Raw genomic sequence first — 16,434 nt, 5'->3', positions numbered from 1 at the left:
CTTACCTCCCAATTGACTTGACCCTCAACCCTACTGTACCTAATAACCTTGCTCTTATTCACATTTACTCTTAACTTTCTTCTTTCACACACTTTACCAAACTCAGTCACCAGCTTCTGCAGTTTCTCACATGAATCAGCCACCAGCGCTGTATCATCAGCGAACAAAAACTGACTCACTTCCCAAGCTCTCTCATCCACAACAGACTTTATACTTGCCCCTCTTTCGAAAACTCTTGCATTCACCTCCCTAACAACCCCATCCATAAACAAATTAAACAACCATGTAGACATCACACACCCCTGCCGCAAACCTACATTCACTGAGAACCAATCACTTTCCTCTCTTCCTACACATACACATGCCTTACATCCTCGATAAAAACTTTTCACTGCTTCTAACAACTTGCCACCCACACCATATATTCTTAATACCTTCCACAGAGCATCTCTTTCAACTCTATCATATGCCTTCTCCAGATCCATAAATGATACATACAAATTCATTTGCTCTTCTAAGTATTTCTCACATACATTCTTCAAAGCAAACACCTGATCCACACATCCTCTACCACTTCTGAAACCACACTGCTCTTCCCCAGTCTGATGCTCTGTACATGCCTTCACCATCTCAATCAATACCCTCCCATATAATTTACCAGGAATACTCTGTAATTTGAGCACTCACTCTCATCCACTTTGCCTTTGTACAATGGCGCTATGCACGCATTCCGCCAATCCTGAGGCACCTCACCATGAGTCATACATACATTAAATAACCTTACCACCAGTCAACAATACAATATATATATATATATATATATATATATATATATATATATATATATATATATATATATATATATATATATACAGCTTTCTTTTTTTCTTTCATACTATTCGCCATTTCCCGCGTCAGCGAGGTAGTGTTAAGAACAGAGGACTGGGCCTCTGAGGAAACATCCTCATCCAGCCCCCTTCTCTGTTCCTTCCTTTGGAAAAAAAAAAAAAAAAAAAAAGAGAGGGGAGGATTTCCAGCCCCCCGCTCCCTTCCCTTTTAGTTGCCTTCTACGACACGCAGGGAATACGTGGGAAGAATTCTTTCTCCCCTATCCCCAGTGAGTGCTCAAATTACAGAGGTATAAGTTTGTTGAGTATTCCTGGTAAATTATATGGGAGGGTATTGATTGAGAGGGTGAAGGCATGTACAGAGCATCAGATTGGGGAAGAGCATTGTGGTTTCAGAAGTGGTAGAGGATGTGTGGATCAGGTGTTTGCTTTGAAGAATGTATGTGAGAAATACTTAGAAAAGCAAATGGATTTGTATGTAGCATTTATGGATCTGGAGAAGGCATATGATAGAGTTGATAGAGATGCTCTGTGGAAGGTATTAAGAATATATGGTGTGAGAGGCAAGTTGTTAGAAGCAGTGAAAAGTTTTTATCGAGGATGTAAGGCATGTGTACGTGTAGGAAGAGAGGAAAGTGATTGGTTCTCAGTGAATGTAGGTTTGCGGCAGGGGTGTGTGATGTCTCCATGGTTGTTTAATTTGTTTATGGATGGGGTTGTTAGGGAGGTGAATGCAAGAGTTTTGGAAAGAGGGGCAAGTATGAAGTCTGTTGGGGATGAGAGAGCTTGGGAAGTGAGTCAGTTGTTGTTCGCTGATGATACACCGCTGGTGGCTGATTCATGTGAGAAACTGCAGAAGCTGGTGACTGAGTTTGGTAAAGTGTGTGAAAGAAGAAAGTTAAGAGTAAATGTGAATAAGAGCAAGGTTATTAGGTACAGTAGGGTTGAGGGTCAAGTCAATTGGGAGGTAAGTTTGAATGGAGAAAAACTGGAGGAAGTAAAGTGTTTTAGATATCTGGGAGTGGATCTGGCAGCGGATGGAACCATGGAAGCGGAAGTGGATCATAGGGTGGGGGAGGGGGCGAAAATTCTGGGAGCCTTGAAGAATGTGTGGAAGTCGAGAACATTATCTTGGAAAGCAAAAATAGGTATGTTTGAAGGAATAGGGGTTCCAACAATGTTGTATGGTTGCGAGGTGTGGGCTATGGATAGAGTTGTGCGCAGGAGGATGGATGTGCTGGAAATGAGATGTTTGAGGACAATGTGTGGTGTGAGGTGGTTTGATCGAGTAAGTAACGTAAGGGTAAGAGAGATGTGTGGAAATAAAAAGAGCGTGGTTGAGAGAGCAGAAGAGGGTGTTTTGAAATGGTTTGGGCACATGGAGAGAATGAGTGAGGAAAGATTGACCAAGAGGATATATGTGTTGGAGGTGGAGGGAACGAGGAGAAGTGGGAGACCAAATTGGAGGTGGAAAGATGGAGTGAAAAAGATTTTGTGTGATCGGGGCCTGAACATGCAGGAGGATGAAAGGAGGGCAAGGAATAGAGTGAATTGGATTGATGTGGTATACCGGGGTTGACGTGCTGTCAGTGTATTGAATCAGGGCATGTGAAGCATCTGGGGTAAACCATGGAAAGCTGTGTAGGTATGTATATTTGCGTGTGTGGACGTATGTATATACATGTGTATGGGGGCGGGTTGGGCCATTTCTTTCATATGCTTCCTTGTGCTACCTCGCAAACGCGGGAGACAGCGACAAAGGAAAAAATATATATATATATATATATATATATATATATATATATATATATATATATATATATATATATATATATATTTTATTCATTTATTTACTCATTTTGCTTTGTCACTGTCTCCCGCATTAGTGAGGCAGCGCAAGGAAACAGACAAAAGAATGGCCTAACCCACCCACATACACATGTATATACATACACGTCCACACACACAAATATACATACCTATAAATCTCAACGTATACATATATATACACACACAGACTTATACATACACACATATACATAATTCATACTGTCCGCCTTTTTTTCATTCCCATCGCCACCCCTACCACACTTGAAATAACAATCCCCTCCCCCCTCATGTGCGCGAGGTATCGCTAGGAAAAGACAACAGAGGCCACTTTCGTTCACACTCAGTATCTAGCTGTCATATAATAATGCACCGAAACCATAGATCCTTTTCCACATCCAGGCCCCATGGAACTTTCCATGGTTTACCCCAGACACTTCACATGCCCTGGTTCAATCCATTGACAGAACGTCGACCCCGGTATACCACATCGTTCCAATTCACTCTATTCCTTGCACACCTTTCACCCTCCTGTATGCTCAGGCCCCAATCACTCAAAATCTTTTTCACTCCATCTTTCCACCTCCAATTTGGTCTCACACTTCTCCTCGTTCCCTCCACCTCTGACACATATATCCTCTTAGTCAATCTTTCCTCACTCATTCTCTCCATGTGACCAAACCATTTCAAAACACCCTCTTCTGCTCTCTAAACCACACTCTTTTTATTACCTCACATCTCTCCTACCCTATTACTACTTACTCGATCAAACCACCTCACACCACATACTGTCCTCAAACATCTCATTTCCAGCACATCCACCCTCCTTCGCACAACTCTATCCATAGCCCATGCCTCACAACCATATAACATTGTTGGAACCACTATTCCTTCAAACATACCCATTTTTGCTTTCCGGGATAATGTTCTCGACTTCCACACATTCTTCAACGCTTCCAGAACTTTTGCCCCCTCCCCCACCCTATGATTCACTTCCGCTTCCATGGTTCCATCTGCTGCCAAATCCACTCCCAGATATCTAAAACACTTCACTTCCTCCAGTTTTTCTCCATTCAAACTTACCTCCCAATTGACTTGTCCCTCAACCTTACTGTACCTAATAACCTTACTCTTATTCACATTTACTCTCAGTTTTCTTCTTTCACACACTTTACTAAACTCAGTCATCAGCTTCTGCAGTTTCTCACACAAATCAGCCACCATCGCTGTATCATCAGCGAACAACAACTGACTCACTTCCCAAGCTCTCTCATCCACAACAGATTGCATACTTGCCCCTCTTTCCAAAACTCTTGCATTCACCTCCCTAACAACCCCATCCATAAACAAATTAAACAACCATGGAGATATCACACACCCCTGCCGCAAACCTACATTCACTGAGAACCAATCACTTTCCTCTCTTCCTACACATACACATGCCTTACATGTTTTATTGAGGATATATTTAAATATATATATATATATATATATATATATATATATATATATATATATATATATATATATATATATAATATGTATATTATCCCTGGGGATAGGGGTGAAAGAATACTTCCCACGTATTCCTCGCGTGTCGTAGAAAGCGACTAGAGGGGACGGGAGCGGGGGGCCGGAAATCCTCCCCTCCTTGTATTAACTTTCTAAAATGGGAAACAGAAGAAGGAGTCACGCGGGGAGTGCTCATCCTCCTCGAAGGCTCAGAGTGGGGTGCCTAAATGTGTGTGGATGTAACCAAGATGTGAAAAAAGGAGAGATAGGTAGTATGTTTGAGGAAAGGAACCTGGATGTTTTGGCTCTGAGTGAAACGAAGCTCAAGGGTAAAGGGGAAGAGTGGTTTGGAAATGTCTGGGGAGTGAAGTCAGGGGTTAGTGAGAGGACAAGAGCAAGGGAAGGAGTAGCAATACTCCTGAAACAGGAGTTGTGGGAGTATGTGATAGAATGTAAGAAAGTAAATTCTCGATTAATATGGGTAAAATTGAAAGTTGATGGAGAGAGGTGGGTGATTATTGGTGCATATGCACCTGGGCATGAGAAGAAAGATCATGAGAGGCAAGTGTTTTGGGAGAATCTAAATGAGTGTGTTAGCGGTTTTGATGCACGAGACCGGGTTATAGTGATGGGTGATTTGAATGCAAAGGTGAGTAATGTGGCAGTTGAGGGAATAATTGGTATGCATGGGGTGTTCAGTGTTGTAAATGGAAATGGTGAAGAGCTTGTAGATTTATGTGCTGAAAAAGGACTGATGATTGGGAATACCTGGTTTAAAAAGCGAGATATACATAAGTATACTTATGTAAGTAGGAGAGATGGCCAGAGAGCGTTATTGGATTACGTGTTAATTGACAGGCGTGCGAAAGAGAGACTTTTGGATGTCAATGTGCTGAGAGGTGCAACTGGAGGGATGTCTGATCATTATCTTGTGGAGGCTAAGGTGAAGATTAGTATGGGTTTTCAGAAAAGAAGAGTGAATGTTGGGGTGAAGAAGGTGGTGAGAGTAAGTGAGCTTGGGAAGGAGACCTGTGTGAAGAAGTATCAGGAGAGACTGTGTACAGAATGGAAAAAGGTGAGAACAATGGAAGTAAGGGGAGTGGGGGAGGAATGGGATGTATTTAGGGAATCAGTGATGGATTGCGCAAAAGATGCTTGTGGCATGAGAAGAGTGGGAGGTGGGCTGTTTAGAAAGGGTAGTGAGTGGTGGGATGAAGAAGTAAGAGTATTAGTGAAGGAGAAGAGAGAGGCATTTGGACGATTTTTGCAGGGAGAAAATGCAATTGAGCGGGAGAAGTATAAAAGAAAGAGACAGGAGGTCAAGAGAAAGGTGCAAGAGGTGAAAAAAAGGGCAAATGAGAGTTGGGGTGAGAGACTATCAGTAAATTTTAGGGAGAATGAAAAGATGTTCTGGAAGGAGGTAAATAGGGTGCGTAAGACAAGGGAGCAAATGGGAACTTCAGTGAAGGGCGTAAATGGGGAGGTGATAACAAGTAGTGGTGATGTGAGAAGGAGATGGAATGAGTATTTTGAAGGTTTGTTGAATGTGTCTGATGACAGAGTGGCAGATATAGGGTGTTTTGGTCGAGGTGGTGTGCAAAGTGAGAGGGTTAGGGAAAATGATTTGGTAAACAGAGAAGAGGTAGTAAAAGCTTTGCGGAAGATGAAAGCCGGCAAGGCAGCAGGTTTGGATGGTATTGCAGTGGAATTTATTAAAAAAGGGGGTGACTGTATTGTTGACTGGTTGGTAAGGTTATTTAATGTATGTATGACTCATGGCGAGGTGCCTGAGGATTGGCGGAATGCGTGCATAGTGCCATTGTACAAAGGCAAAGGGGATAAGAGTGAGTGCTCAAATTACAGAGGTATAAGTTTGTTGAGTATTCCTGGTAAATTATATGGGAGGGTATTGATTGAGAGGGTGAAGGCATGTACAGAGCATCAGATTGGGGAAGAGCAGTGTGGTTTCAGAAGTGGTAGAGGATGTGTGGATCAGGTGTTTGCTTTGAAGAATGTATGTGAGAAATACTTAGAAAAGCAAATGGATTTGTATGTAGCATTTATGGATCTGGAGAAGGCATATGATAGAGTTGATAGAGATGCTCTGTGGAAGGTATTAAGAATATATGGTGTGGGAGGCAAGTTGTTAGAAGCAGTGAAAAGTTTTTATCGAGGATGTAAGGCATGTGTACGTGTAGGAAGAGAGGAAAGTGATTGGTTCTCAGTGAATGTAGGTTTGCGGCAGGGGTGTGTGATGTCTCCATGGTTGTTTAATTTGTTTATGGATGGGGTTGTTAGGGAGGTGAATGCAAGAGTTTTGGAAAGAGGGGCAAGTATGAAGTCTGTTGGGGATGAGAGAGCTTGGGAAGTGAGTCAGTTGTTGTTCGCTGATGATACACCGCTGGTGGCTGATTCATGTGAGAAACTGCAGAAGCTGGTGACTGAGTTTCGTAAAGTGTGTGAAAGAAGAAAGTTAAGAGTAAATGTGAATAAGAGCAAGGTTATTAGGTACAGTAGGGTTGAGGGTCAAGTCAATTGGGAGGTAAGTTTGAATGGAGAAAAACTGGAGGAAGTAAAGTGTTTTAGATATCTGGGAGTGGATCTGGCAGCGGATGGAACCATGGAAGCGGAAGTGGATCATAGGGTGGGGGAGGGGGCGAAAATTCTGGGAGCCTTGAAGAATGTGTGGAAGTCGAGAACATTATCTCGGAAAGCAAAAATGGGTATGTTTGAAGGAATAGGGGTTCCAACAATGTTGTATGGTTGCGAGGTGTGGGCTATGGATAGAGTTGTGCGCAGGAGGATGGATGTGCTGGAAATGAGATGTTTGAGGACAATGTGTGGTGTGAGGTGGTTTGATCGAGTAAGTAACGTAAGGGTAAGAGAGATGTGTGGAAATAAAAAGAGCGTGGTTGAGAGAGCAGAAGAGGGTGTTTTGAAATGGTTTGGGCACATGGAGAGAATGAGTGAGGAAAGATTGACCAAGAGGATATATGTGTCGGAGGTGGAGGGAACGAGGAGAAGTGGGAGACCAAATTGGAGGTGGAAAGATGGAGTGAAAAAGATTTTGTGTGATCGGGGCCTGAACATGCAGGAGGATGAAAGGAGGGCAAGGAATAGAGTGAATTGGATTGATGTGGTATACCGGGGTTGACGTGCTGTCAGTGTATTGAATCAGGGCATGTGAAGCATCTGGGGTAAACCATGGAAAGCTGTGTAGGTATGTATATTTGCATGTGTGGACGTATGTATATACATGTGTATGGGGGCGGGTTGGGCCATTTCTTTCATATGCTTCCTTGTGCTACCTCGCAAACGCGGGAGACAGCGACAAAGGAAAAAATATATATATATATATATATATATATATATATATATATATATATATTTTATTCATTTATTTACTCATTTTGCTTTGTCACTGTCTCCCGCATTAGTGAGGCAGCGCAAGGAAACAGACAAAAGAATGGCCTAATCCACCCACATACACATGTATATACATACACGTCCACACACACAAATATACATACCTATAAATCTCAACGTATACATATATATACACACACAGACTTATACATACACACATATACATAATTCATACTGTCCGCCTTTTTTTCATTCCCATCGCCACCCCACCACACTTGAAATAACAATCCCCTCCCCCCTCATGTGCGCGAGGTATCGCTAGGAAAAGACAACAGAGGCCACTTTCGTTCACACTCAGTATCTAGCTGTCATATAATAATGCACCGAAACCATAGATCCTTTTCCACATCCAGGCCCCATGGAACTTTCCATGGTTTACCCCAGACACTTCACATGCCCTGGTTCAATCCATTGACAGAACGTCGACCCCGGTATACCACATCGTTCCAATTCACTCTATTCCTTGCACACCTTTCACCCTCCTGTATGCTCAGGCCCCAATCACTCAAAATCTTTTTCACTCCATCTTTCCACCTCCAATTTGGTCTCACACTTCTCCTCGTTCCCTCCACCTCTGACACATATATCCTCTTAGTCAATCTTTCCTCACTCATTCTCTCCATGTGACCAAACCATTTCAAAACACCCTCTTCTGCTCTCTAAACCACACTCTTTTTATTACCTCACATCTCTCCTACCCTATTACTACTTACTCGATCAAACCACCTCACACCACATACTGTCCTCAAACATCTCATTTCCAGCACATCCACCCTCCTTCGCACAACTCTATCCATAGCCCATGCCTCACAACCATATAACATTGTTGGAACCACTATTCCTTCAAACATACCCATTTTTGCTTTCCGGGATAATGTTCTCGACTTCCACACATTCTTCAACGCTTCCAGAACTTTTGCCCCCTCCCCCACCCTATGATTCACTTCCACTTCCATGGTTCCATCTGCTGCCAAATCCACTCCCAGATATCTAAAACACTTCACTTCCTCCAGTTTTTCTCCATTCAAACTTACCTCCCAATTGACTTGTCCCTCAACCTTACTGTACCTAATAACCTTACTCTTATTCACATTTACTCTCAGTTTTCTTCTTTCACACACTTTACTAAACTCAGTCATCAGCTTCTGCAGTTTCTCACACAAATCAGCCACCATCGCTGTATCATCAGCGAACAACAACTGACTCACTTCCCAAGCTCTCTCATCCACAACAGATTGCATACTTGCCCCTCTTTCCAAAACTCTTGCATTCACCTCCCTAACAACCCCATCCATAAACAAATTAAACAACCATGGAGATATCACACACCCCTGCCGCAAACCTACATTCACTGAGAACCAATCACTTTCCTCTCTTCCTACACATACACATGCCTTACATGTTTTATTGAGGATATATTTAAATATATATATATATATATATATATATATATATATATATATATATATATATATATATATATATATATAATATGTATATTATCCCTGGGGATAGGGGTGAAAGAATACTTCCCACGTATTCCTCGCGTGTCGTAGAAAGCGACTAGAGGGGACGGGAGCGGGGGGCCGGAAATCCTCCCCTCCTTGTATTAACTTTCTAAAATGGGAAACAGAAGAAGGAGTCACGCGGGGAGTGCTCATCCTCCTCGAAGGCTCAGAGTGGGGTGCCTAAATGTGTGTGGATGTAACCAAGATTTGAAAAAAGGAGAGATAGGTAGTATGTTTGAGGAAAGGAACCTGGATGTTTTGGCTCTGAGTGAAACGAAGCTCAAGGGTAAAGGGGAAGAGTGGATTGGAAATGTCTGGGGAGTGAAGTCAGGGGTTAGTGAGAGGACAAGAGCAAGGGAAGGAGTAGCAATACTCCTGAAACAGGAGTTGTGGGAGTATGTGATAGAATGTAAGAAAGTAAATTCTCGATTAATATGGGTAAAATTGAAAGTTGATGGAGAGAGGTGGGTGATTATTGGTGCATATGCACCTGGGCATGAGAAGAAAGATCATGAGAGGCAAGTGTTTTGGGAGCAGCTAAATGAGTGTGTTAGCGGTTTTGATGCACGAGACCGGGTTATAGTGATGGGTGATTTGAATGCAAAGGTGAGTAATGTGGCAGTTGAGGGAATAATTGGTATGCATGGGGTGTTCAGTGTTGTAAATGGAAATGGTGAAGAGCTTGTAGATTTATGTGCTGAAAGAGGACTGATGATTGGGAATACCTGGTTTAAAAAGCGAGATATACATAAGTATACTTATGTAAGTAGGAGAGATGGCCAGAGAGCGTTATTGGATTACGTGTTAATTGACAGGCGTGCGAAAGAGAGACTTTTGGATGTCAATGTGCTGAGAGGTGCAACTGGAGGGATGTCTGATCATTATCTTGTGGAGGCTAAGGTGAAGATTAGTATGGGTTTTCAGAAAAGAAGAGTGAATGTTGGGGTGAAGAAGGTGGTGAGAGTAAGTGAGCTTGGGAAGGAGACCTGTGTGAAGAAGTATCAGGAGAGACTGTGTACAGAATGGGAAAAGGTGAGAACAATGGAAGTAAGGGGAGTGGGGGAGGAATGGGATGTATTTAGGGAATCAGTGATGGATTGCGCAAAAGATGCTTGTGGCATGAGAAGAGTGGGAGGTGGGCTGTTTAGAAAGGGTAGTGAGTGGTGGGATGAAGAAGTAAGAGTATTAGTGAAGGAGAAGAGAGAGGCATTTGGACGATTTTTGCAGGGAGAAAATGCAATTGAGTGGGAGAAGTATAAAAGAAAGAGACAGGAGGTCAAGAGAAAGGTGCAAGAGGTGAAAAAAAGGGCAAATGAGAGTTGGGGTGAGAGACTATCAGTAAATTTTAGGGAGAATAAAAAGATGTTCTGGAAGGAGGTAAATAGGGTGCGTAAGACAAGGGAGCAAATGGGAACTTCAGTGAAGGGCGTAAATGGGGAGGTGATAACAAGTAGTGGTGATGTGAGAAGGATTTGGAATGAGTATTTTGAAGGTTTGTTGAATGTGTCTGATGACAGAGTGGCAGATATAGGGTGTTTGGGTCGAGGTGGTGTGCAAAGTGAGAGGGTTAGGGAAAATGATTTGGTAAACAGAGAAGAGGTAGTAAAAGCTTTGCGGAAGATGAAAGCCGGCAAGGCAGCAGGTTTGGATGGTATTGCAGTGGAATTTATTAAAAAAGGGGGTGACTGTATTGTTGACTGGTTGGTAAGGTTATTTAATGTATGTATGACTCATGGCGAGGTGCCTGAGGATTGGCGGAATGCGTGCATAGTGCCATTGTACAAAGGCAAAGGGGATAAGAGTGAGTGCTCAAATTACAGAGGTATAAGTTTGTTGAGTATTCCTGGTAAATTATATGGGAGGGTATTGATTGAGAGGGTGAAGGCATGTACAGAGCATCAGATTGGGGAAGAGCAGTGTGGTTTCAGAGGTGGTAGAGGATGTGTGGATCAGGTGTTTGCTTTGAAGAATGTATGTGAGAAATACTTAGAAAAGCAAATGGATTTGTATGTAGCATTTATGGATCTGGAGAAGGCATATGATAGAGTTGATAGAGATGCTCTGTGGAAGGTATTAAGAATATATGGTGTGGGAGGCAAGTTGTTAGAAGCAGTGAAAAGTTTTTATCGAGGATGTAAGGCATGTGTACGTGTAGGAAGAGAGGAAAGTGATTGGTTCTCAGTGAATGTAGGTTTGCGGCAGGGGTGTGTGATGTCTCCATGGTTGTTTAATTTGTTTATGGATGGGGTTGTTAGGGAGGTAAATGCAAGAGTCTTGGAAAGAGGGGCAAGTATGAAGTCTGTTGGGGATGAGAGAGCTTGGGAAGTGAGTCAGTTGTTGTTCGCTGATGATACAGCGCTGGTGGCGGATTCATGTGAGAAACTGCAGAAGCTGGTGACGGAGTTTGGTAAAGTGTGTGGAAGAAGAAAGTTAAGAGTAAATGTGAATAAGAGCAAGGTTATTAGGTACAGTAGGGTTGAGGGTCAAGTCAATTGGGAGGTGAGTTTGAATGGAGAAAAACTGGAGGAAGTGAAGTGTTTTAGATATCTGGGAGTGGATCTGTCAGCGGATGGAACCATGGAAGCGGAAGTGGATCATAGGGTGGGGGAGGGGGCGAAAATTCTGGGAGCCTTGAAGAATGTGTGGAAGTCGAGAACATTATCCCGGAAAGCAAAAATGGGTATGTTTGAAGGAATAGTAGTTCCAACAATGTTGTATGGTTGCGAGGCGTGGGCTATAGATAGAGTTGTGCGCAGGAGGATGGATGTGCTGGAAATGAGATGTTTGAGGACAATGTGTGGTGTGAGGTGGTTTGATCGAGTAAGTAACGTAAGGGTAAGAGAGATGTGTGGAAATAAAAAGAGCGTGGTTGAGAGAGCAGAAGAGGGTGTTTTGAAATGGTTTGGGCACATGGAGAGAATGAGTGAGGAAAGATTGACCAAGAGGATATATGTGTCGGAGGTGGAGGGAACGAGGAGAAGAGGGAGACCAAATTGGAGGTGGAAAGATGGAGTGAAAAGGATTTTGTGTGATCGGGGCCTGAACATGCAGGAGGGTGAAAGGAGGGCAAGGAATAGAGTGAATTGGAGCGATGTGGTATACAGGGGTTGACGTGCTGTCAGTGGATTGAATCAAGGCATGTGAAGCGTCCGGGGTAAACCAAGGAAAGCTGTGTAGGTATGTATATTTGCGTGTGTGGACGTGTGTATGTACATGTGTATGGGGGGGCTGGGCCATTTCTTTCGTCTGTTTCCTTGCGCTACCTCGCAAACGCGGGAGACAGCGACAAAGTATAAAAAAAAAAAAAAAAATATATATATATATATATATATATATGAGCTGAGGGAATAATTGGTGTACATGGGGTGTTCAGTGTTGTAAAGGAAATGGTGAAGAGCTCGTAGATTTGTGTGCTGAAAAAGGACTGGTGATTGGGAATACCTGGTTTAAAAAGAGAGATATACACAAGTATACGTATGTAAGTAGGAGAGATGGCCAGAGAGCATCATTGGATTACATGTTAATTGATATGAGTGCGAAAGAGAGACTTTTGGATGTTAATGTGCTGAGAGGTGGAACTGGAGGGATGTCTGATCATTATCTTGTGGAGGCAAAAGTAAAGATTTGTAGAGGTTTTCACAAAACAAGAGAGAATGTTCGGGTGAAGAGAGTGGTGAGAGCAAGTGAGCTTGGGAAGGAGACTTGTGTGAGGAAGTACCAAGAGAGACTGAGTACAGAATGGAAGGAGGTGAGAACAAAGGACGAAAGGGGAGTGTGGTGGGGTGGCGACGGTAATAGATGAAGGCAGCAAGTATGAATATTTACTTTATTATACTTTCTCACTCTCTCCTGCGTTAGCGAGGTGGCACAAGGAAACAGACGAAAGAATGGCCCAACCCCCCCACATACACATTTATATACATACACGTCCACACACAAACACATATACATACCTATACATTCCAATGTATACATATATATATACAAACACAAACACATACACATATACACATTTACATAATTCATACTTGCTGCCTTTATTCATTCCAGTTGGCACTCCACCACACATGAAATGAAGCCCCCTCCCCTGCATGCATGCGAGGTAGCGCTAGGAAAAGACAACAAAGGCCACATTCATTCACACTCAGTCTATAGCTGTCATGTGCAATGCATCGAAACCACAGCTCCTTTTCTACATCCAGGCCCCACAAAACTTTCCATGGTTTACCCCAGATGCTTCACATGCCCTGGTTCAATCCATCGACAGCACGTCGACCCCAGTATACCACATCGTTCCATTCACTCTATTCCTTGTACGCCTTTCACCTTCCTGTATGTTCAGGCCCCGATCGCTCAAAATCTTTTACACTCCATCTTTTCACCTCCAATTTGGTCTCCCACTTCTCCTTCTTCCCTCCACCTCTGACACATACATCATCTTTGTCAATCTTTCCTCACTCATTCTCTCCATGTGACCATACCATTTCAATACACCCTCTTCTGTTCTCTCAACCACATTCTTTTTCTTACTACACATCTCTCTTACCCTTTCATTACTTACTTGATCAAACCACCTCACACCACATACTTTCCTCAAACATCTCATTTCCAACACAAATACCCTCATCCACATAATCCTATTTATTGCCCATGCCTCGCAACCATATAACATTGCTGGAATCACTATTCCTTCAAACATACCCATTTTCGCTCATTGAGACAACGTTCCTGCCTTACATACATTCTTCAACGCTCCTAGAACCTTTGCCCCCTCCCTCATCCTGGGACACTTCTGCTTCCATGGTTCTATCCGCTGCCAAATCCACTCCCAGACATCTGAAACATTTCATTTCCTCCAGTTTTTCTCCATTCAAACTTACCTTCCAGTTGACTTGTTCCTCAACCCTACTGAACCTAATAACCTTGCTCTAACTCACATTTACTCTTGGCTTTCTTCTTTCACAAACTTTACCAAACTCAGTCACTAACTTCTGCAGTTTCTCACCAAATCAGCCACCAGTGCTGTATCATCAGCGAACAACAACTGACCCACTTCCCAAGCTCTCTCATCCACACACACTGCATACTTGACCCTCTCTCTCTAAAACTCTTGCATTTACCTCCCTAACAACCCCATCCATAAACAAATTAAACAACCATGGAGACATCACACACCCGTCACAGAATGACATTCACTGCGAACCAATGACTTTCCTCTCTTCCTACTCGTACATGCCTTTCATCCTTGATAAAAACTTTTCACTGCTTCTAGCAACTTACCTTAATACCTTCCACAGAGCATCTCTATCAACTCTATCATATGCCTTCTCCAGATCCATAAATGCTACATACAAATCCATCTGTTTTTCTAAGTATTTCTCACACACATTCTTCAAAGCAAACACCTGATCCACACATCCTCTACCACTTCTGAAACCACACTGCTCATCCCCAATCTGATGCTCTGTACATGCCATCATCCTCTCGATCAATACCCTCCCAAATAATTTCCCAGCAATACTCAACAAACTCTGTAATTCAAACACTCACCTTTATCCCCTTTGCCTTTTGTTCAATGGCACTATACATGCATTCCGCCAATCCTGAGGCACTTCACCATGAGCCATATATACATTGAATATCCTCACCAACTAGTCAACGACACAGTCACCCACTTTTTTAATAAACTCCAAAGCAATACCATCCAAACTTGCTGCCTTGCCAGCTTTCATCTTCCACAAAACTTTCACGTCCTCTTCTCTGTTTACCAAATCATTCTCCCTGACTCTATCACTTCGCACACCACCTCGACCAAAAAATCCTATATCTGGCACTCTATCATCAAACACATTCCACAAACCTTCAAAATACTCACGTCATCTCCCTCTCACTTCACTGCTACTTGTTATTATCTCCCCATTTGCCCCCTTCACCGATGCTCCCATTTGTTCTCTTGTCTTACACACTTTATTCATCTCCTAAAATCTAATGATGCTCTCTCTCTCTCACTCACTCAACTCTCTTTTGCCCTCTTTTTTGCCTCTTGCACCTTTCTCTTATACATCTCCCTGTCATTTGCACTATTTCCCTGCAAAAATTGTCCAAATGCCTCTCTCTTCTCTTTCACTAACAATCTTACTTGTTCATCCCACCACTCACTACCCTTTCTAATATAAATATATTGTAAGAGGTCACAGTGGTGCACATGATCTAGTATATCCAAAAGAAAAAATAAAACAGGATATTTGAAACACTATAAGTTCCCAAGTGAACTTTTGTGCAAAGATCACATCATCAGGGGAGATACAAGAATGAGATAGTAGACATAGAACATTTAGTTGATATATGAGGAAGAGACATGGCTAAGACGCCATAGGCAAACAAGCTTGTTTACCATTGGTGTCTTACTAATGTCTCTTCCGTGTATGTCAACTGACTGTTCTACATCTTCTATCTCATTACACGTAAGTTCACTTGGGAACTTATAATATTTCATTTTCCTCGTAGACATGTAGCTGGGATACATGTCTGTATAGACAAAACTTGGAGGAGTTCAAGTCTTTCAGATACCTGGGAGAGGGCATGGCAGTAAATGGAACCATGGGAGCTATGGTGGTCATATAATTTGAGAAGGTAAAGGTCCAGGAAGCATTAACGAATTTGTGGAAAGAATGGTCACTATCAAGGGAAGCAAAGATGGGTACGTTTAAAGGTTTGGCAATGTCTTATGGATGAAAGGCATGGGCTATAGATGAGAATGTGAAGACGAGAGGGTGAAGGTGGTGAATATCAAATGTTTGAGGACAATACATGGTGTAAGGAGAGAGCTGTGGTATTAAGGAGAGTATGGCTGAAAGAGTTGAAAAAGGTGTGTTGAAATGGATTGGATGTATGGAGAGAATGAATGAGGAGATGGTGACAAAGGAGACACATGTTGTATCTTTCTAATCCAGCGCTCTGTGGTCCAGCAACTCCTAAGGTCCAGCACGTTTTGAATCTGCCACCAGGGAAATGCTGTTAGCAGCTTAAAGGAGCCAAAACCAGTATTACATGAGATCAGATCATCAACTGTGTATGACTTAGGGGTCATCTTCTGTCTTCTGGCATTTCTGTGGTCTGGCAACGGGCTGGTCTCAATGCTGCCAGGTTAAAGGGTACAACCTATATATGTGTCAGAAGTGGAGCAGACAAGGAGAAAGTGGAGACCAAACTGGAGATGAAAGGATGAAGGGAATAAGGCTTTGAGTGTTCAGGAACACACAGGAATGTGAAAGTTGAGCATAAGATACAGTGAACTGGAGAGATGTGGAATA

The 16,434-nt window shown here is 42.7% G+C and overlaps 1 protein-coding gene across 1 annotated transcript in view; it reads right to left on the bottom strand.

Annotated features, from left to right (window-relative positions):
• The window catches only part of LOC139759817 (uncharacterized), a 112,695-nt gene that overhangs the window by 41,182 nt on the left and 55,079 nt on the right, over positions 1 to 16,434 (bottom strand).

Source organism: Panulirus ornatus, chromosome 34 (genome assembly GCF_036320965.1).
Source record: "Panulirus ornatus isolate Po-2019 chromosome 34, ASM3632096v1, whole genome shotgun sequence".
Lineage (NCBI taxonomy): Eukaryota > Metazoa > Arthropoda > Malacostraca > Decapoda > Palinuridae > Panulirus > Panulirus ornatus.
The sequence above is the reverse complement of the archived record's forward strand: the minus strand, read 5'-3'. Positions and strand labels throughout refer to the sequence as shown.